This window comes from Hoplias malabaricus, chromosome 4 (assembly GCF_029633855.1).
Source record: "Hoplias malabaricus isolate fHopMal1 chromosome 4, fHopMal1.hap1, whole genome shotgun sequence".
In the NCBI taxonomy this organism is placed as follows: domain Eukaryota; kingdom Metazoa; phylum Chordata; class Actinopteri; order Characiformes; family Erythrinidae; genus Hoplias; species Hoplias malabaricus.
This window is the reverse complement of record NC_089803.1, coordinates 44,974,993-44,998,726: the sequence shown is the minus strand read 5'-3', so window position 1 is coordinate 44,998,726 and position 23,734 is coordinate 44,974,993.

The following is a 23,734-nucleotide window of genomic DNA, read 5'->3' as shown; positions in this document are numbered from 1 at the left end:
AGAAATAAGAAAGACACTCAGGTTCGTTCACACCAAGAGGCCAGAGATGTATTTCCAACACTTCCAAATTTATTAACAATAGGTGTTAAAACAGTTTCATGTAACCAACAGGACTGGGAGGACTATCAGCAGTAAAATAATTACTAGACAAGACCAAGTAGTAGAACAGGGCTGGGCTTGCCACGGCAGAGACTGAGCTCAGAGGGAGTCCCCTATACCACCACCATATGTAATCACACCACACAGGTTACACACCCAGTGCTCTACACTGCAGGACGAGTGACCGGGACTCCACAAACCAACCCTATAACCTCCTGCCGTGACCCACAGCTCCTGTCTAAACAGGAGAGAGAGAGACAGAAGAAGAGCAGAGAACACAAATGTAGAAAATTATAAAAGAAAAATCAAAATTCACTCCAAAAAAACACCACTCTTCACATCAAACACACACACACACACACACCGAGCGCTTGCTGGTAACGATAACAAATTCAAATAAAAAAATACAAAAGAAATCACAGAAAACAAAAACTAAAACGAAACAATGTAGTCTTTAAAACAGAACAAACTAAAACAAAACCAAGGCAAAACAATGTAGTCTTTGAAACAAAACAAAATAGTCCTTGAAACAAAACGAAGGCAAAACAATGTAGTATTTGAAACAAAACAAAAACCCAAGACAAAGCAGCAGCACCGCAGGAACTGGACAAAAGCCAGGACCACCCAGGCTCAGGAACCTAAAAAAACACAAACACTAAACAATACATTCGACTAAAATCAAATTTTTTAAAAGTAAGATAATCTGTATACCTACCAGGAGACAGTAGCACAGCATTCCCCACTGCGGTTAAAATCAGAGGGTACAGCAGCAGTAACGACCCAACCATGCAGCACGGTTGCTACTATCACCCACCAGATTAAAAGAAATATTAGTATCTCCTAATCTGATCATTAATAAAACAGGTCAACTAGCGTTAACATACCCTCGCTATGATGCAAACACCGGAATCCAACCAGCCGACACCGGCAATCCAAGCACTAGCCGATCGTTTCCGATCGTCACGGAGCAAGCCACAAACTTCAGCAACGTTAAACACTGCCAATACAGGGATCAGACGCCGGAAGAGAAACAGGAAATGCCTTGGCAAGCAACCCTCCACTGCCGATACATATAGCACAAGGAAGGCCCGCCCCCCTCATTAATTTGAAAGTCCCACCCCAAAATCCTCAGACTGGGAAGTATAGGAGGTAAAACCAATGGCAGAACTCCATCCTGCTACAATCCACCCCCCCTTTTTGTATCGTCGACCCGACGATGAACGAGATGAAAAAAACTAACACCAAGGTCTAAACAGGGCAGACTGTGCATTCAATACAAAACCTAATGGTTCACCTACCACCTCATCTACACTACCAGCTGGGCGGGGTAGATGATGAATATTAGAGTGCTGACCAGCTGTGGAATGAGCAGTCCATCGCAAAGATGGCAATCCAGAACATGATTGACCATCTAAACGCAACAAAGAATCCTGAGACTGAGAACTTCCCTGTGCAGCTATTTCCTCTGGATGCTGATCTACCAATACTCCCCTCAGGGAAACTGTAGGACTGGAGTTACTTAAAACAGATTCATGAGGTGGTAAACCCTCGGATACCAAGAGGCAAATGTCATCCTCTTCGCTGGAACTATCCCCATGAACCACTGAAATAGGAACCTGAGAATTCCTAGGAGGAGAAGGAAAGGCTTCAGTCCGAACACAAGCTTTTAACATTCTTTGATGGACATGCCTGACCTTACTTAAGTCATTGACTGGGGCAATAGCATAGACAGACCCGTCACCTGAAGGGGCCCTCACCACCCGATATACTACAGAACTCCAAACGTCCTGAATCTTATGCCGCCCCAGAGTACTAAGATCCTGGAGGTAAACCGACTGTCCTTCCTGTAAGGGTGCATCCCAAACCTGCCGATCATGCCGCTCCTTCCTACGACCAGCAGCTGCTAACAACCGTACATGAGCTCCCTCAAATGCCAACTTAAGCCTTGCCTGGTGCTCTGCCACCCAATCCTGGGTTTCCCCAGGCACAGGCTCTAGAACTCGATCCAACAAAAAGTCTATGGGAAGCCTAGGTTGCTGGCCAAACATTAAAAAGTAGGGAGATTCGCCAGTGCCCTGATGGGGGGTGGTATTATAACAAAAAACCACCTGTGGCAAATTTGATGCCCAGTCCCGCTTCTGGGAAGATGGCAACGTACGCAAAAGATTATGAAGAGTTCTATTAAAGTGCTCACACTGCCCATTACCAGCAGGGTGATATGGGGTCGTCCTAGACCGTTCTACCCCATAGAGGCGACATAATTGCTGCATCAGGACACTTTCAAAGCTCCTACCCTGATCAGAATGAATACGGCTTGGGACACCGAACTTAAAGAACCACTCCATCAGCAGTACCTGTGCTAGCGTCGAAGCTCGCTGATCCCGAGTGGGAACTGCTACGGTATATTTGCTGAACACATCCGTCATCACAAGCACAGTGTCCAACCCGTTTCGAGAAGGTTCCAACACCATAAAATCAACAGCTAAGATTTCATTTGGCCTTGATGCTAGCAAATGTCCCATAAAACTATGTGGTACCTGCCCAGAATCTTTTGCAACTTGACACCGCTCGCACGCTTGACACCACTGTTTAATGTCCTCAAACATCCCTGGCCAATAACAACGCTGCCTCACCAATTCTGAGGTCCGCTCAATTCCCTGGTGGCCATGTTCCTGATGCAGGCGTTGCAAGGTCTCCTGTTTAAGAACTGTGGGCAAGATAAGTTGGAAATTATCTTCCCCCCCATCGGAACGAAACACCCGACGATATAACACCCCATCACGTTCCACCAACCGATCCCACTGGCGCAATAGTGCCATAGCGGGCCTGGCATCGCTTCGCCGGAGAGGGCCGAACTCGTCTCCGCCAAAACCCCAAAATCTCTCCAAGAAGGGGGTCTGCATCTTGCAGGGACCGAAGGTCTAATGAGGAGTTACTTGGAAAAACAGAGACCACTGACTGAGTTACAAATGCCGCAGGACCCACCCGTGAGGCCTGTTGAACTGACGTAGGAACAGAAGTACCTGGAACAACATGCTCAGCCAAATGGGGACCTGACAGATACTGGCGGGACAATGCATCAGCATTTTTATTACTGCGCCCAGACCGATACTTTATTTCGAAATCAAAAGCCGCAAGTTGTGCCGACCATCGATGCTCAGTGGCTCCCAATCTTGCCGACTGAAGGTAACTCAGGGGATTATTGTCTGTGAAGACCACGCATTTATGCCCCAAGAGATATTCATGAAATTTTTCAGTCATTGCCCACTTAAGTGCAAGAAATTCCAACTTCATAGAACTATAATTGTCCATATTTCGCTCTGAGGGGCGAAGGCCCCGACTAGCGTAAGCCACTGGCCGAACACTACCCTCATGCTCCTGAGAAAGCACGGCTCCAAGACCACTGACTGGCGTCAATCTCAAGGATGAAGGGCTGCCAAAAATCGGCATATGCCAAGACCGGAGCAGATACCAACTTTGCCTTTAGGAGTTCAAAGCTCTGTTCGCACTGTGGGGTCCAAACTGACCCCAGGGCCTGTCCAGAACCTTTTTTAGTCTTCGTACCTACAAGGGCAGCCACCAATTTATGCAGAGGGCCTGCCAACTGAGCAAAACCCTCTACAAAGTGCCTATAATAACTGGCAAACCCCAGAAAGGAACGCAGCTCAGACACACTGCGGGGACGCTGCCCCTGGGCTACTGCCTCTATCTTAGCAGGGCCAGTGGAAACCCCCTTGCTTGAAATAACATGCCCCAAATACCTAACTTCTTGTTGGAAAAAGACACATTTACTCAACTTGGCTTTTAAACCCTCTTTTTGCAAACGCCCGAGAACCTGTTCCAGTCGTTGCAGATGCTGGGAAACAGATGAGGAAAACACAATAATATCATCCAAATAAAGAAGCAACGACTGATACTGCTGATCTCCAAACATCCGTTGCATTAACCGCTGAAATGTGCTTGGAGCATTGCAAAGCCCAAATGGCATTTGATTCCATTCAAATAAGCCAAAGGGGGTACAAAAAGCTGTCTTGGACTTATCTTGTTCGGCCACTGGAACTTGATTATACCCACTGGCCAGATCTAAAGTAGAAAATCAGCGGGCTCCCGAAAGGGCACCCAGGCTCTCCTCGATACGAGGCAAAGGAAAGGCATCTTTGCGTGTCTTACTATTAAGCAATCGATAGTCCACACACATACGCAGACTCCCGTCCTTTATTTTTACCAGGACGATAGGGGACGCGTAAGGACTACTACTCTCTCTCACGACCTGAGCCTCAAGGAGCTGATCAATATGAGCCTTTACCAACTCATACTCTGATGGAGGAATACGTCTATACCTCTGCCGAACTGGGACATTATCTAGCAAGGGAATCTCATGGGCAATGAGGTTGGTGCAACCCAGATCACTCTCATGAGCAGAAAAAACTGAGCTATAGCTCTGTAAAAGAGATCTAACCCCCTTCTGTTCTAGATCTGTCAAACCCGATAAATCTAAAGCCTCTATCCCCTTCTGCACTTCGCTATCCACTACTTGGGACAACACCGTGGCAGCAGCAGCTCTAACCTCCGTAACCCCAGCCGGTAGGCTAACAACCTGAGCGCTTCTTAAAAAGCCAAGACAGGCATGGGGATAAAGCAAGACTTCTGTGGTCCCTACATTAACTATTGGAATATGGACAGGGCCTTGAGCAACCTGGACAAGACAGGGAGACGTCAACAAACCAGCGGGCAGCCCAGACTCTGAAGGCTCAAAGAGTGCAGACAAGCCACCAGATAGCTCCGGACAAGTGCTAATAACCACTTTCATCACACCACCAGGTATATGCACCGCACCCGGGCCTCGAACCCTTACAGCACCCATCGGGTCCCTAGGAACTTGGGCCGCAGACCGATGACACTGTTGCAAGGCCTCAATAACTGGGCCCGGAGCATGTGCCACTGAAGGCACATCGAAGAAAGAGGGACCATATAAACCGAAAAGCTCTCGATAGCACCGGCTAATAACATTCATCCCCAAGACACCAGGGACTGCCGGCAAAGCACCAGGAGGATCCTTCACAACCAGGATCCCACAGTGAGACATCACCTTATTACACAACAAGACATCCAGCTCCAAATACCCTATGTAAGGAATATCAAGCCCATTAGCTGCCCGAAGCTGTAGCCATTGACAAGACTGGAGACGTTCATAACCCCAGGGTTCAAATTGCTTTGAAAAAAAGCTCTCGGTTACCGTAGACACCATGGAACCCGTGTCTAAAAGACAAGAAACAGTAACACCACCAATTAAAACATCAATCACTGGACAGGAGGATATTAGCCTAGCCGCCGTACCTGCCCTTGAGCCTGATGACACTCCCTCTGAGCCGTGGCTCCGCAGCTCAGCGGGCTTAAGTTTTTCCGGCTGCTGGCAGGAACGAGAAGGTCGAGCTAGATTCTGAGGCAAGACCCTAGGAGAAGGGGAAACACGCTCCCCCTCACAGTTACGAGCAAAATGACCTGGCTGTTGACATCTCCGGCAAATAACACACCCCTGACGAGGAGAATAACTAGGTCCAGAGGAGGTCTGTAACGAAAGCACAGTTCGAGTTAATTGATTAAGCTGCTCTTGCTGATGTTTCAACATGTCCTTTAACTCCCCAATTCTGATGACTGAACAACACCCAATGGGGCTGGGCAGGCACTTCCTTGTACGCCATACTGTAAACCACAGGCCAATGGTAGAGATAAACTACGTCCCCTTGCACTGCCAGGCAACCCTTCCCTCTCCCATCGGATGGCTTCCCCTCGTACCTCCAGTAGGGTAGCAGTAGGCCGTTGACGAACAAACTGTTTCAACTCCCTACGAAGAGCACCATCCAAAACATGCTCCACGAACTGATCTCGAAGTAAAACCCCTACATTCATAGTCCCCTCAGGTGCATGTTGCTTTACAGACTCCATTAAGGCCATTAAAGCCAATGAGTACTTCTGCAAGGTTTCTCCTTCCTGCTGTTTCCTTGAAAAAAAAGGCCTGTTGCAAGGTAACATAAGACTGAGAACAGCCGTAAAGCTCTTTCAAAATGGCTAGAACTTTTTCAGGGTCTCCCCTCTCTACACCAGGACGATACTTTATCTCCTCTCTAGCTTCTCCTTCTAAATGATCAAAAATAAAGAACGCCTGATCTTGCCCAGAGAGGTGACGGGCTCGCAAACAACCCTGTATCTCTTCTACCCATTCTGTTATCCCAATCCCAGTCTTACCATTAAAAAAATGGGCACTTCCGATCACGAGGAACTACCACCAGACGCTCAGTAACGGCACTAGAAACAGCAGGCAAAACATCACTCACCGCAACAGAAACAACTGGGGTAGATGCATTAGAGCCAGTGGAAACAGCGGCCATTTCTTGATGCAACCGCTCATTATCAGCCTTAAGCTGCAACACAAGCTCCCTAAGCTGCTGCACCTCCTCCTCCATCCCCACCTAGGGAAATCTGCACCAAGTCTCAGGTCAAGAAAGAAAAAAACAAAATATTTATACACTTTCCTCTCAGTTCCTCAACAAATGCTGCTGCTTTGCCTTAAATAAAACTATATATTAAATACTTATCAAACCCAAAATTAACAGGAAGGAAGTACGTCTCTTGCTCTCAAAGTGTGATCCTGCCGACTACGCCAAGATGTGGCGAGGTGGTAGTGGTCAGGAGGAATATACAATAAAGTGATGTAGCACGACTACGCCACCTAAGGGACTTTCACCCCTAGGAAATAAAAAGGGGGCGTTAAGGCCCAGAGGAAAGAAAAAAAGAAATAAGAAAGACACTCAGGTTTGTTCACACCAAGAGGCCAGAGACGTATTTCCAACACTTCCAAATTTATTAACAATAGGTTTTAATGGTTTTTCATGTAACCAACAGGACTGGGAGGACTATCAGCAGTAAAATAATTACTAGACAAGACCAAGTAGTAGAACAGGGCTGGGCTTACCACGGCAGAGACTGAGCTCAGAGGGAGTCCCCTATACCACCACCATATGTAATCACACCACACAGGTTACACACCCAGTGCTCTACACTGCAGGACGAGTGACCGGGACTCCACAAACCAACCCTATAACCTCCTGCCGTGACCCACAGCTCCTGTCTAAACAGGAGAGAGAGAGAGACAGAAGAAGAGCAGAGAACACAAATGTAGAAAATTATAAAAGAAAAATCAAAATTCCCTCCAAAAAAACACCACTCTTCACATCAAACACACACACACACCGAGCGCTTGCTGGTAACGATAACAAATTCAAATAAAAAAATACAAAAGAAATCACAGAAAACAAAAACTAAAACGAAACAATGTAGTCTTTAAAACAGAACAAACTAAAACAAAACCAAGGCAAAACAATGTAGTCTTTGAAACAAAACAAAATAGTCCTTGAAACAAAACGAAGGCAAAACAATGTAGTATTTGAAACAAAACAAAAACCCAAGACAAAGCAGCAGCACCGCAGGAACTGGACAAAAGCCAGGACCACCCAGGCTCAGGAACCTAAAAAAACACAAACACTAAACAATACATTCGACTAAAATCTAATTTTTTAAAAGTAAGATAATCTGTATACCTACCAGGAGACAGTACCACAGCGTTCCCCACTGCGGTTAAAATCAGAGGGTACAGCAGCAGTAACGACCCAACCATGCAGCACGGTTGCTACTATCACCCACCAGATTAAAAGAAATATTAGTATCTCCCAATCTGATCATTAATAAAACAGGTCAACTAGCGTTAACATACCCTCGCTATGATGCAAACACCGGAATCCAACCAGCCGACGGTTTCCGATCGTCACGGAGCAAGCCACAAACTTCAGCAACGTTAAACACTGCCAATACAGGAATCAGACGCCGGAAGAGAAACAGGAAATGCCTTGGCAATAGTGATGTGTCGGTCGCGAACGAACCGGTTCAAAGAGCCGGCTCTTGTAAGTGAACGATGAGAGCCGGTTCACGTTTAAGACCGAGCCATTTTTTTCTAAGGCTTGTCATTCAAACAATCAGAGAACAACAAGCAAAGCTGAGACACTTGGTTTTCCTGAATGCCAATCTGCCTTCTAGGGCTGCAACAACTAATTGATTAAATAGATTAAAATGGAGTGTTAAAATAGTTTGCAACTAATTTAATAATCGATTAGTTGGGTCTAAGTTATTATACACATAGGTACGGTTGCTACGCGTGACGAACTCTGGAGGAATGGTTTAAAAAATGGCGGAGGCAGGCACAGCAGAGGATAATGTTAGCACAAGCAGAGAGAAAAATGTATGACCCAAGTCATCAAAAGTATGGGACACTTTACAATAACGCCTTCAAGGAACAGCGTTAGGTGCAAAATGTGCACAGCTGATCTCGCATGGCACAGCAGCACATCATTGATATTACACTCGCGTTTAGCGAACAAGCCCCCCCCCCCCGCCCCGAGTTTTCTCTTCCACCTTAAATGTGTCAGCTCGACCAGCAGTTCCAAAACAGGCCGTGGTTTTAGTCAAGGTAACGTTAGCGACAAGTTCAATTTTTTCTCTCACTCAATGTCACTAGAGCCTGCTAGAGTAGTTAAACAAGATGTCTCATTTTTAGTAATCTATATCACTCTTGTATTTAGCGAGTTTTCCGTTCCACCTTAAATGTGGCGGCAGTTACATTCAGAGTTAAAAAAAATCAATCCAAACATTTTTTAAAATAATATATTTAAAGCCTTTTTCAAGGTCTTTTCTGACTGGCATTGCGTGTTAGTGTTTGAGTATTACATTACAAGTGTATATTACATTATAAGTGTATATTACATTACATACACTGTGTTAAATATTGAAAAATAAATTAATGTAATGGTTGGGTTAATTCTTCATGTAAACACTAATTTTTAATAATGGTAGGTTGTGTGTTCCTTATACAATTACATTAGTTCTCTAAAATCTTAAATATCTTAACACCATCTGATCATATGTGTTAGTTGAATTTCCCTTTTATTCTCAGCACATGGCAGCATCACCCAATGTCCATTTATGTAATTTCAAGTTGCCTGCATTGTTGTCTGCATTTTAGATCAGTAGTTATTAACTTAAAAAAAGATGTATGTTCATATCTACACTTTCTCTCTCACCTCAGATAAAAACAGTCCAGCATTGCTGACTATGTTTTGAAGATCTGCACACCACAGCAAGCAGCTGTTCTCACTGATGGTATCCTGAATATGCTAGTAACAGACAGGAAACCAAATTTGGCTTGTTTTCCTTTTTATCCGATTAATAATCGATTAATCGAAAAAATAATCGACAGATTAATCGATTATCAAAATAATCATTAGTTGCAGCCCTACTGCCTTCCAAAAAATAGAAGAAGGAAATGTTAAATCAGTTAAATGTTTGTTGACAGTTGTGGTTGTTTTAATCACTACCGTTGAATGCTGATGTTTTGCACTTTGCATTGTATTTGTTTATTATATTACCCAGAAATGGATGATTATTTAATTTTATAAGCTATTTTGTAATACCTACCTTTTGGGTTCCATTGGCTATATTTCAGAGTTTACAAGTGATCTTTTATTAAGGTGTTTAAATAAAAATCCAGTTATTTATACAACTGAATGTATGAGTGCAATCAGTGAGTTATTACAAGACAGTCATAAAAACAATTGGCCATTGCAACACTATTTATTATTTTTAATATTGAACAATAATATTTTGTCCATATAGTCATGTAAAATGTAGGTAATATTGTTCTGTACCAGTGGAAATAAGTGGTAAAACAAAGAGCCATTTAGGAGCCGAAAGAGCCGGCTCTTTATGAAGAGCCGAACCAAAAGAGCCGGCTCCCCAAAAAGAGCCGAAATTCCCATCACTACTTGGCAAGCAACCCACCACTGCCGATACATATAGCACAAGGAAGGCCCGCCCCCCTCATTAATTTGAAAGTCCCACCCCAAAATCCTCAGACTGGGAAGTATAGGAGGTAAAACCAATGGCAGAACTCCATCCTGCTACACTAGCATGATGGTATTTCAACTTGAAATACGTGTCTTCATTAAATTACTTGTACATGTTACTGGTTATATATATATATATATATATATATATATATATATATATATATATATATATTTTTTTTTTTTTTTTTTTGAGAAGTGAATCTTGTTAAAGAAAAAAACAGAAGAGACTGTAACAGACTATATTGTCTGAGGGGAGAAAGCAGTCAGTTACTTCATTAAGGAATGCAAAAGAAGTAATAAGTGATAGACTAATAACAGCCATGCTTGTGAAAGGCCTATTAGAATCCTACAAACCTTTTGTAACATCAAACTTCATAACGGGGAGAGACAAATGTATGAGATTTTATTAAAATTTCAGCCCAGAAACACATTACATGGAACTGGCAGATGGAATACGAAAGAACAATGTGGCATTAAAATGAGGTGACACAGAGGTTTTATTGCCTTTGTAGGGGGAGACTGATCAGGGTGACATTGGAGAAGGCCTTGTGCATAACATCATATCTACAAAGCATAATTTCTGTACAAGCAGCAGCAACAAATGGAGGCGAAGTGATCTTCCAAGAGGGACCGAATGAACTGGTAACCAAAGACAGAACAAATTTCCGCATAGAGGAGGATTAGAAACTGTACTACTTGAAAAAGGTAATTAGCCATGAACACTGTTAATACATCAGTTAATGATATGATGTCCAGTGACAAAGTGAGTTTACCTTGTTGCATCAAAACATGGCATGAGATTGTGACACTAATAACTGTTGATGATGTGTTAAAATTACATAAATTAGTAGAGGATATGAAGATTACAAGCAATGCTAAACTAGACTGCAGTGTTTGTACTGAGGGAATGTTTGTCAGTATCAAAAATAGAAAAGCAGGCCAAAAAGTTAGTGTCCAAAAAGTCCTAGATTTGGTACACACTGACTTAGCAAGTCCTATTGAACCAACTTCACAAGAAGTTTATAGATATACAGTTTCATTCACAGATTATTTTTCATGGGTATTATCCGGTCACTTCCTAAAAATAAGGAGACACAACCCTTGCGACAGATGTTCCTTGCAGAACATAAGATCAGACAGAAGTACAGAATTCAGAAGTAACATATTTCAGTAACTCTTAAGAAAAAAAGATAGGAAGATGTTTGTTATTAGAAAAGGTGTTACCAAAAACTCTGTGACTTTATGCTGTCCAAACTTCTGCCCACATTCGAATCAGATGCTATAATGACAGAATTAAGAATACTTCATATTTTATGTTGTTCCTTGTCTGTGCTCCTGTACTTAAGCCCCCTTGTTTCAGTGTATCTTTGGTGGACATTACTGTTCTATTCTGGTCTGTTTGTACCTTTTTGTAACCGTCTGGTCTGTCTGTATGTGTATGGTCTGTTAGTACCTTTCTAGTCTGGTCTGTTTATACCTCTCTGTATCTCTCTGGTCTGTTAGTACCAATTGTGAAGGAAAATTTTAAATGTGTGTGTTTCTTTTACAAACATTTGCTCATGGAATCACTAGTATTTAGTAGTAATTAGTAGTAATCACCGATGATTAGTAAAGGTCTTTGTTTTATATAAAGATGAGCTGTTTTAGGAAATGTATGTTGCATTATTCTGTCTTTAGACTGAGTCTTTAGTAGGAGAAGAATTTGATGGGAGTGCAGCTTGAAAGAGTTACACTCCTGCATTCAAGGTGATCAAGAACGTTTTTCATTCTATTCTTTCTTCCCTTATAGGTGGCTCAGATACAAAATAACTCCTTGTATGATGATGAAGTGCTTATGTGCGTGTGTGGGTATAAAACAGAATTTTTTCCTTTTGATAGAGCAGAGCAGAGTAGAGTGTTAGTGCATGCTTTTAGCAATAAAGGTTACTCAAAGACCACTTTCAGTCTCATTTCTTATTAGTTGACCATTTCCATGACAAACTTTGGCGTCATGAACAGGATGACTATACCCCTCAGATGCTGAAGGGATGGAGCCGCTGGGAGGACGCTCTTTAGGAGAAAACCCTGAATCAGGAGGGAACACTGCTCGAGCGGGAAAGTACCGCTGAACAGTGGGTTCTTTCCCTGATTGCACCCGAGGACCCATCATCTGACCTAAAACCTGAGTAGAAATTTTTTTTTTTTCTCACCCTCAGTTTTCATAGTATTTCGACAGCACTATAGAACTGTTAGGCATAACAGGGCTGTCTGGGACAGTTTGATATACAACGGTATAGCCGCATGGGGCAGACCATCCCTTGAAATTAGTTTTCTAGTATTAGACGTGTGCTAGAATAATAAGAGGCCTCTGGGTTCTGCGAGAACAAAGTGTGTGTATTGAAAACTGTGTGAGGTGCTTATTGCACAAGGGGAACTAAATTACACTGAAGTAAAAGGCCTTTAAAAAGAAATAAACAGAGACCCCTAAGGATAAGAAAACCAGGAAGTTGTGGGAAAAGTGTAAAAATGAAATGTTGGAGGCAGTGGAGATGTGGTTAATTGAAGCTCACTCCAGGGAAGAAAAAACAAAAACAGACGGGAGCAAAGAAGGGAGGGGGGCTGATACTAGCCAAACCTATCAGTGTGTCTCTCTTAAGGTGGCCGATCCAGATCTCGACGCCACCCCACACAGAGCGCAGCAGCCAGCGCAACAGCCAGTGCCACAGCAAGTGCAGAAGCAACAAGAGCATCCTGTAGCCACAGAAAACCCTCAACAGGAAAATCCACCTCTGTATCGACCCCCACAACAAGGACAGACGTATCCCCTAGAAGAGTTAAACGGATTAGCCATCGAAGCAAGCAGACCTTCACCCGAACCCCCGAGCCTCAGCCCCAGAAACCCATTTCTCACTGCAGACCACACCCCTGTGTCTCAGTACACCAGATCTTGGAAAAGAGAAGAGAAGAGAGGAGAGAAGCAGTATTCTATGAAGGGCCAGCCGTGTCATCACCCAAGTATCAGCAGTATGAGAACACCATCCAATTCCCCATGGTTACAGTGTCTGGGCCAGAACATCCTATTGATCCACAGATACTGGACAGAGGATGACCTGAACGAAGTAGCCAAGTCCCTACCCAATCACACAGAGGTGGGGGGACAATGGTTCTCTGAACAGGTTCTAAGCTTCTGTCAGTTCTTTAGGTCAACCACCCATGAACTGAGACATGTCCTGATGAGGAAAATGGGGACTGATTTCTCCAGAGAGGTCTAGGGAGAGGACGTGAAGGCCAAGGTAAGAGGAAGAGGACGACGAAGGGGGAGGGGAGGTGGAAGAGGTGAGGACTTGCAGAACCGATTTTATGTGTGCGCCAAAGAAGGACGTTTCGCTAAGGACTGCCTTGACGGCCAGCCAGGAATGGCTGAGTAGCAGGCTGACGAATGATGGGCAGCGGCGGGACGGGGTGGACACCCAGAGACACCTGACAGGGAAGTAACAATTATTATTTTTAATATGCAAAACGGTTGAGCTCCACCCCTTTGGGCTCCCGCTAATTACAATGAGGGTACATGGCAAGGCATTAAAGTTTTTGGTAGACTCAGGAGCTGCATGTTCTGTGATTCAGGCTAAACAATTTGAACTGCCCCTGTCAGGGAAAACTGTGAATACCCTCGGGGCAGGGGGGCATGTTACTGTAGAGAAATATTCCATACCTGTACAGTGTAATATAGCTGACAGACAGATCACTCACTCCTTTCTAATGTCCGATGTATGCCCTATAAACTTACTAGCATGAGATTTAATATGCAAATTGGGATGTGTATTGACTAGCACACCATGTACTTCGTATGTACATGAAGGGCCTAACCAGGAATATGAAAAAGAGTTCATGAAGAGTGGATGAATCAGTACCCCACATTTAATAGGGAAAGGCGTCCACCTCAGCTCAATGGAAGGAGGTGGGGCCATGGATGTTCCGAATCACCCGGAGTTCCCAATGGGAACCTGGGACCACATCGGGGGTTGAATACTTTGCCCGTTACAAGGCATGGAGACAACCTCTGCATTGTACTATGCTTGTGCACCGAGCAGTGCAGCTGGTATCAGTACACCAATGGGATTTTCAGACACCTCAGCTAGAACACCCCTTTGAGGAGGAGCTAGCTGGGGTCCCTGAAACACTGTGGGCTTAAACTAAGGATGATGTGGGGTTAATTAAAAGTTGTGCACCCGTAACAATCACTCCGAATGGCTCTTATAGGCCTAAACAACACCAATACCCTCTAAAACCTGAAGCCATAGAGGGTATAAAACCGTTTTTCAATCTCTCTTGAAAGCAGGGGTAATTATTCCATGTCTGGACTCCCCAGTTAGAACACCTATATTCCCTGTAAAAAAAACCCTGGCCAGGATGAGTGGAGGTTTGTTCAGAATTTACAGGCAGTAAATGCAGCAGTGCAGACTAGAACCCCAGGAGTACCAAACCCTCAGACTATTTTGGATCAAATTTCACCCAATACAACTCATTATTCAGTGGAAAACCTAGCCAATGTTTGTTTTTCTTTTCTTTAGTGTAACAATGCAACCAGAAAGCCAATTCACTTTCATTTAAAGGTAAAATGTACACATTTCACATGACTTTGCCAGGGTTACTGTGCATATCCCACCATCTATAATGCTGCCCTAAGGGACAGCCTTGAGTCACTAACCAGGGTGTGGCTTTAATGCTGTACTGTAGATGATCTATTGATAGCAGCACCATCCGCAATGCTGTGTAAACACGCCACACTTTCCCTACTAAATCGTCTAGCTAAGAAAGGTCACAAGGCCAGCCGAAATAAACTCCAGTTTTGTAAAACTTAAGTGAAATTCTGGGTCACATTCTGAAGGAGGACAGACATACACTGGCTGTAGACTGGATGTCAGCAATTGAAAAAATTCCTAAGCCATTAACCAAAAAACAACTGTATGTGGGTATGTGTTCTTACTGCAGGTCATTCGTTCCCTCGTATGCAGAACTAGAAGCTCCCCTGAGATCCCAACGAAGCAAGGTTCCACTACATATCTAGAGTGGACTCCTGAAGCCAAGGAGGTGTTTGTGCAGCTTAAACGGGCCCTACAAAAGGTGCCTGCACTTGGGGTTCCTAATCCTGAAAAGCCTTTTGTCCAAACTGTAAATGAAAAAGGAGGTTGCATGACATCTGTGTTATGTCAGGAACATGGAGACAGATTGAGATCAGTTGTATATTTTTCAGCAAAATTAGACCCTGTAGTACAAGGCCTTCCTTTGTGCCTCAAGGCAGTGGCAGCAGCAGAAAAGATCGTAGTAGCATCACGAGATGTAGTTGTGTATGCACCGCTCACTCTAATGGTCCCACATGCCGTATATAATATACTCCAGGACCAAAAATGATCACATTTGTCGACCCAACGGTGGTTGAGATATCACACCACTTTGCTTGAAGTGCCCAACATCACTATTAAACGGTGCACCACACTAAACCCAGATGTTGTCTACTATGTGGATCGATCAGCATCAAAAGATAAAACAGGTATCAGATCATGAAACTGTCAGATCATGAAACTGACCAAAGCATGTGAGCTGGCAGCAAATAAATCAGTAACAGTGTACACTGATTCAAGGTATGCTTGGGGTGTGGCCACAGATAGTAAATGGTGCATTTGGAAACAAAGAAATCTTTTGACAAGTGCAGGTAAACACATAAAACATCATGAACTGATTGCCTCTTTTCTTGATGTAATGCTTTTACCAAAACACTTAGCCATCTGTAAATGTGACACACACACCAGAAAACAGGATATGGTAAGTAAGGGCAATGAGAGAGCTGATAAAGCCAAGTACATATCTCTGCAGGCCGGAGGCCCGCAAGTGGGCGGAAACCAGCAAGTGGGAGGGGCGTACGCAGCAAGTGGGTAGAAACCAGCAAGTGGGGGATCTAGATGTTTTGTGGGAAGGCGAATGTAGGAAATGCAGTCTTTGTAAAAAAAATAAATAAATAAAAAAAAAAATAGTTTATCTCCAACAGAACTAGGTACCCCCTACTAGTTGTAGTTTAAAATATTACGTTTCAGTGAAAACGAAATACATAGCACTCCTGATATTTTAATTATATATTTTTGGTAATCTGATTATGGGGTGAACTGCAAACTTACGAAATCCATTTGTCAGGAACGAGGGGCGGATAGAAGGAGGGCGGACGCACTCGCTAAAACACAGTTCTTTAATAAAGGGAGGTAACCAAACAAAGCACGAAAACATACAGGGAAACAAGGCAGGCTAAATTAAACAAGGGAAACTAAACAGGGTAAACCGGACTGACAGACTAAAGAGTAAACGAAGGAACGAGAGAGGAAAAGAAACTACGACACGAAACAACGACTAAGAAAACAAACACGGAGAAACTGGAGACAAACGGACAGACTCGAAAACACGACCGACTAGACATGAGACATGAGAAATGAGAAATGAGAAAGGAGAAGAAACGGGGAAACTCTAGAGACAGACGGACAGACTAAATAACATGACCAACTAAACACAGGATAAAGGGGAAATGTACGACCAACGGATGAGAGACAAGAGGGCTTAAATACTCACACAAACGAGACACACCTGGACAGATAACGAGGACGGGTAACACATGACACGGACGAGGAGGCGGAACAAAGGCGGAGACTCGAACATAAACAAAACAGAGCCATGTGCAAATAAAGCACATGGCAGGGACAACAGACTGACAGGACGAAGGCGTGACAGATGCCCCCCCCAAGAACGCGCAACTCCCGGGCGCGTACTCCTAAACCCCCCAGGAGCTGGCACAGGAGAGGGCACGGAAAACAAGACAGGACAACAAACCAACGGGTGACAGGACTCAGGACAATACGGGAACAGACACTGGAGCTGGGGACACAACAGGACCGAATATACGAGACGGGACTTGGGACATGACAGGAGACTGACAAAGGGGGGCAACAAGAGACGAGAACGGACTGGACAGGACAGGAGTGGACACATGGGGATTGACGGGAGACAAGACAGGGGACTGAACGTGGGACGGATACAGAGACTGGACACGTTTGGGGACAGAAGACTGGACATGGACAGGTGACAGAACAGGGGACTGGAATGGAGACGGGACTGATGACAGGACTGGGTGCTGGGAATGGACGGGAGCAGAGACTGGTGACGAGACAGGGGACAAGACACTGGACAGGATAGGAACATTAGACTGGACAGGGGTATGTGACTGGACAGAAGACAGGACAGGTGACATGACACTAGACGGATACGGAGACTGGACATGACTAACAGGGGACTGAACTTGAAACCGGACAGAGGGTTGGAACGGGGACTGGACAGGAGACAAGACGGGTGACTGGACATTGGACAGATACGGAGACTGGACATGACTAACAGGGGACTGAACATGAGACAGGACAGGGGGTTGAAACGTAGACTGGACAGGGCTGACAGGAGACTGGACTGGACTTGGTAGGGGAACAGGGACCAAGACGTTTACGGGGACAGACATGAATACAGTAACAGGGACCGGGACAGACACAAAGGCAGACACGGGTACTGGGACAAGGACAGAGACCGGAACCAAGACAGGGACAGACAGGGGAACCAATACAACAGGTGGGTGCCCAGGGCTGGCAAATGTCTGTGGGGTAGTCCGAGGAACCAGCCTGGGCACAGTTCTGGGGATCGGCCTCGAAGTCTTTCGGGCCGACCTACGGACATGGACAGGAGCGGCCGTAGCCACAGTCACGGGGACAGGAGAGGCCGTAGCCACAGTCACGGGGACAGGAGAGGCCGTAGCCACAGTCACGGGGACAGGAGCGGCCGTAGCCACAGTCACGGGGACAGGAGCGGCCGTAGCCACAGTCACCGAGACAGGAGCGGCGGGTGCCGCCATCACCGAGACAGGAGCGGCGGGTGCCGCCATCACCGAGACAGGAGCGGCGGGTGCCGCCATCACCGAGACAGGAGCGGCGGGTGCCGCCATCACCGAGACAGGAGCGGCGGGTGCCGCCATCACCGAGACAGGAGCGGCGGGTGCCGCCATCACCGAGACAGGAGCGGCGGGTGCCGCCATCACCGAGACAGGAGCGGCGGGTGCCGCCATCACCGAGACAGGAGCGGCGGGTGCCGCCATCACCGAGACAGGAGCGGCGGGTGCCGCCATCACCGAGACAGGAGCGGCGGGTGCCGCCATCACCGGGACAGGAGCGGCGGGTGCCGCCATCACCGAGACAGGAAGCCCTGCGACGTCGTCCACGGAGGCAGGGGAACCTCCGACGTCGTCCACGGAGGCAGGGGGGCCTGCGACGACGTCCAAGGAGGCAGGGGGGCCTGCGACGACGTCCAAGGAGGCAGGGGGGCCTGCGACGACGTCCAAGGAGGCAGGGGGGCCTGCGACGACGTCCAAGGAGGCAGGGGGGCCTGCGACGACGTCCAAGGAGGCAGGGGGGCCTGCGACGACGTCCAAGGAGGCAGGGGGGCCTGCGACGACGTCCAAGGAGGCAGGGGGGCCTGCGACGACGTCCAAGGAGGCAGGAGACAGTGCGACGACGTCCACGGAGGCAGAGGAACGTGCGACGACGTCCACGGAGGCAGAGGAGTCTGCGCCGTCGTCCACGAAGACTGGGGAACGTGCGACGACGTCCACGGAGGCAGAGGAGTCTGCGACGTCGTCCACGAAGACTGGGGAACGTGCGACGACGTCCACGGAGGCAGAGGAGTCTGCGTCGTCGTCCACGAAGACTGGAGAGGCGCGCGTCGCGCTCACGAAGACAGGAGAGGCGCGCGCCGCGCTCTCGAGGACAGGCGCGGCTGGAGGCGCCGCGTTAACGAAGACAGGGGCTTGTGCTGCTCGCCGGGCTCGCGCTGGAGCTGTAAAGGGTTTAGGGGGTTTCACAGGCGCACCCATTAGATCACCTCGAGGTGCGCCCCTGTTAGCCTCAGACCTCAGAGCTCCGGAGGTGAGGCTAACAGCCCCTACCCTTAACGCCCCCCCAAAAATTTCCCCGGACCTGAGGGGGTAATCCTCCAGCGAGGGGGGAACTCCAGCACGCTTCTTCCGCCGGCTCTTTCGACTCCCGCTGGCGCAACTACTCGATTCCCGAGTCGACTCTTCCGCTATAGGATCCGGAACAGCGCCAGGCAGGAGCTGGAGCCGGCGACTCCATTCCGAGGCCGCTTTCAAGGCCTCCTCCACAGGATCTTTGGGGCCTGTGCGGAATGGAGTCCGGCGAACGGCACACCCCTTAAGGTAATAGTCCGTGCTAGCTGCGTCCTGTGGGTCGTACATTCTGTCAGGAACGAGGGGCGGATTGAGGGAGGCGGACGCATTCGCTAAAACACGGGATAATTTAATATAAACAAAACAACGATACTTAAACAGGACACAAACAAACAAGGAGCCAAACAAGCTAAATAAAACAAAGGAAACTGGACAGGGAGAACAGGACAGACGGACGAAAAGCGACACGACGAAAAAGGAGAAGAAACGGGGAAACTCTAGAGACAGACGGACAGACTAAATAACATGACCAACTAAACACAGGATAAAGGGGAAATGTACGACCAACGGATGAGAGACAAGAGGGCTTAAATACTCACACAAACGAGACACACCTGGACAGATAACGAGGACGGGTAACACATGACACGGACGAGGAGGCGGAACAAAGGCGGAGACTCGAACATAAACAAAACAGAGCCATGTGCAAATAAAGCACATGGCAGGGACAACAGACTGACAGGACGAAGGCGTGACACCATTAGGTCTCTCATTTCTACAATCATTATTTTAATTTGATTACAGAAATATAGGACTGTATTATTTGTTTTGTACTCAGCACAGTATTGGATTATAATCAGTTTAAATGTGTAAACCCTTAAGTAACACTTATGGCCCACTATTCAAATAAATATTTAAAGCAGCTCCTTTCCATTAATGGACATGGGAGAAATGGTGCTAATAATTTGCAAATAATCATAATATTCAGCAAACCTACCATGAGTACTCAGTCATAGTGGGTGTATGTGACAATAGAGTCAATGCCTGTAGCTACAAGTTAGGTGAACTTAATAAAATGGAAATTCACTGTAATGTAGTTACATGTAAGTCCTTGTTGTAGAGTATTATGTATTACTCTTTGTGTTCAGATGATCACATATACTTTGATTTGGCATCATAACCAGGTCCTGGAACATCCTACTCACAAAATTAGTTGAATCAAGTTTGTTTGAACAGGTAGAATAGGTTCAGAATAGACTGTCAGAAAGCCTCCCTTTATTATTACCTGGATTGTGCATGTGAATTTGTAGAAGGACTATCATTCATTCATTCATTGTCTGAAACTGCTTATCTAATTCAACTCCTCACAGACCGTCACATGGAGTGTGGCTCAAACCCACAACCTGGAGCTGTGTGACTGCAACACTACCTGCCGCACTACCGTGCCGGCATAAGGGCTATCAATTTTTTTTAATATAGTTCATTTATTCACTTTAATTTATTTCAGAAATACACCATATGTACAAATATTTGAGGACAAATTTGTAATGAATATATTCTACATTAAGTTGCAACCGTTACTAACACAGATGTGCACACACTGCCTCTCTAATCCCTGTAGCGATATACTGACAATAGAATTGGATTCTCTGGAGTAGAGAAACATGAACCTAATGCCAGGCGAAGAATACATAGCACCCCAGCACTGAGCTGTGCTGATGAACCCATATTTATTGTCATGTCTTTTGTTAGGAAGTGAGTAGTAGCCTATATGTAAGCAAACATTATCATTCTCAGTACATTTGGTCTCAGTTAAATGGTTATTCTCTTTATTTATTGCAAGAATTTCACATATTAAGCCAACCACAAACAAGTCTGTAAATCACAATGCTGAAAATGTACTCCATATAATGTACTCAATGTTTACAAGGTACAATATTAACACTGAAAACAAAACAGTTATTACATGGTCACCAGGCATAGAGCTGTACTACAAAATACACAATAATCTAACACAATATCCCAAAGAACTCACTGACATTCTCTTAAAATTCCAAACAATGCTCAAACAGAGCAATTTGAGCTGCATTAGTTATGGAAATTTGTTAGAAGAAAGAAAATAACTAGGATACCTATTTTGTGCAGGGCATTTTACGCAAAGCAGGACATCACAGTTAAGCAGACAGCCTAGGTTTCTAAAAGTATCAAACTATACACATTGTCTGAAATGTGGTGTACAAGGTGCCCTGCAGTCTAGTATCTGTGCCTTAAGAATTAAGGTGAGGGCCCTACAGTCCAGTTTACATGTCTTAAAAATTCTGGGGTGAGGGGCATGGCGTAACCACAAACATTGCATTGACCCTGAGACCCTGCTCATCAACACAAGCTTTTAGAAACAGCTCCATATCAGCCCTGTTTTTAAAAACAAATAAAAAGGGTTCTTTAGCCTCTGGGTCGTCTCCGAGCTGTACGGCCCACTTGGAGTTGTACCACCCACTTGGAGCTATACGGCCCAATTGGAGCTGTACCACCCACTTGGAACTGTATGGCCCACTTGGAGCTGTACCACCCACTTGGAGCTGTACCTCCCACTTGGAGCTGCCTCTGGCCTGCAGAGATACCCTTCTCGATAAAGCTGCTAAAGCAGCAGCAAAAACACAGTTCAGCAGCTCCCACAATCCATAGAGTCGTCAGAAATCCAATCAACTGCTACACAACGTGAAAAAGCAGAGTGGGTCAAAGATAGCTGTGTTCTCAAAGATGGGGTATGGAAACATGTACCCAATAACAAACCTTGTTTACTAGAAACTTATATGAAAGGCCTCATAAAGATTGCTCATGGGCGTAGCCACACGAGCAAAGGGGGAATAGTGGACAGTATACAGCAGTACTGGTATGGGAAAAGACTCTCAATACTCACTCAATTTTTGTACCTCCTGCCTGTTATGTGCACAAAATACCAGCAAAGGGGGAACCACTAAAACACCTCCACTAGCTGGACACTCCCCAGCAACAGAACCATTTCAATATTGGCAGATACATTTTGTAGAATTAACTTCAGCTGAGGGAAAAAGGTTTTTACTGGTGTGTGTTTTGTTACGCTGCGCTGTGTATGTGTGTGTTCTCTCTCTCTCTCTCTCTCTCTCTCTCTCTCTATCTCTGTAAATTTATAGGTTCTGCAATCTGTTCCAGTCCATGTTTGTTCACCCGTCTAGAGTTCATTCCATATTCCAGTTCGTGTATTTGTTCATCGTCCTGAGTCCAGTCCGCTATCCAGTCCATGTGTTGTGTCTTTCAACGTTTCGTCTACGTCATCTCGGCGGGAGTCATAAATACGTGTGTACGCTGTTAATAAGCTTTGTTTTGTGCTCTGTGATTTGTGTACTGAATTCTGTTTGCCTGGTTTTGACTTTATGATATTCTCTTCGACTACGAGTTTGTGTTTGCCCCTTTTTGAATACGGACGTTAGATCTATTGTTTGTAAAGTATTGTAAACACTGTGTATATATATATATATATATATATATTTCACCAGAGTAGGGTTGGCTGCCGTTTGTTTTGGGAGTGGGTTTTGTGTGTGTTTTTGTGTATAGACAGGGAGTAAGGTAAGGTATTGTCTTTTGTTCCCTTTTGTTTTCACTTAGGTAAGTTAGAGTTGTTTGTGGGTCAGTTAGGAGAGCTGTTTGTTTGTTGTTTTTGTCGGTTTTAAGGCCATCCTGAAGTTCGTTTTGAAGTTGTGTTTGGTTTCATTGTAAATATCACATCTACAATATATATATTCTATTCATTATCCATTCTGTGTTTCCGTTTGTGTCCTTTTGTTTCACCATTTACATTTGTTACAGTTATTCCCTTCACATATATTAATTCCAACACACACCTCATTCTGTTACGGCTCAACCCTAGACTGAGTCGTAACAGTTTGCATGTTCTCTAAATGGACAGAGGCATTTGCAACGAGAAAAAAGGATGAGCAAGCGGTAACCAAATCTCTTTTTACAGAAATTATTCCCAGGTGGGGCCTTCCAACACATATCTTGAGCGACAACGGCACCCTTTTTTTGCAGCATGCATTAAAACTGCTTACATCTTACATGAACGTGCCAATGGCACCATTAAATCAGGACTAGCAAAAATGACTCAAAACATGGGTCTCACGTGGCCGAAAGTGCTACCGTTGGTCCTCTGGCAAACCACACCAAGACCACAAGCCAGAACAGGGTGCAGTGCTTTTGAGATAGTGTTCGGAAGTTTCCCCAATACAGGAATAGGACCTCCCCTGCCAGCGGAAACCACGTGGGCGGAACATAACTTCAGTACTGCGTAACACTGCACAAGTCCAGGAGGAACCTTCTAAACCCCCATGGACCACTCTGGGAGCAGTCATTGGCTGGTCTATCTTTGGCAGCCTGGGAGCAGCAACAGCCCTGTGAAAGATCAATGGACTTGCATATGAACTCCTTATAATAATGAATGATACCACAGGAGCGATATAAGCATTTAGTATAGAGCAACAGGCTTTAAGGGCTGCAGTCATACAACATAGACAAGTTTTAGATTTAATAACTATGCAGCAAGGAAGAGTTTCTGCTATGCTGAACACTTTGTATTGTTTTTATATACCTGATGTTTCAGAAAATGTGACCAATTATATAG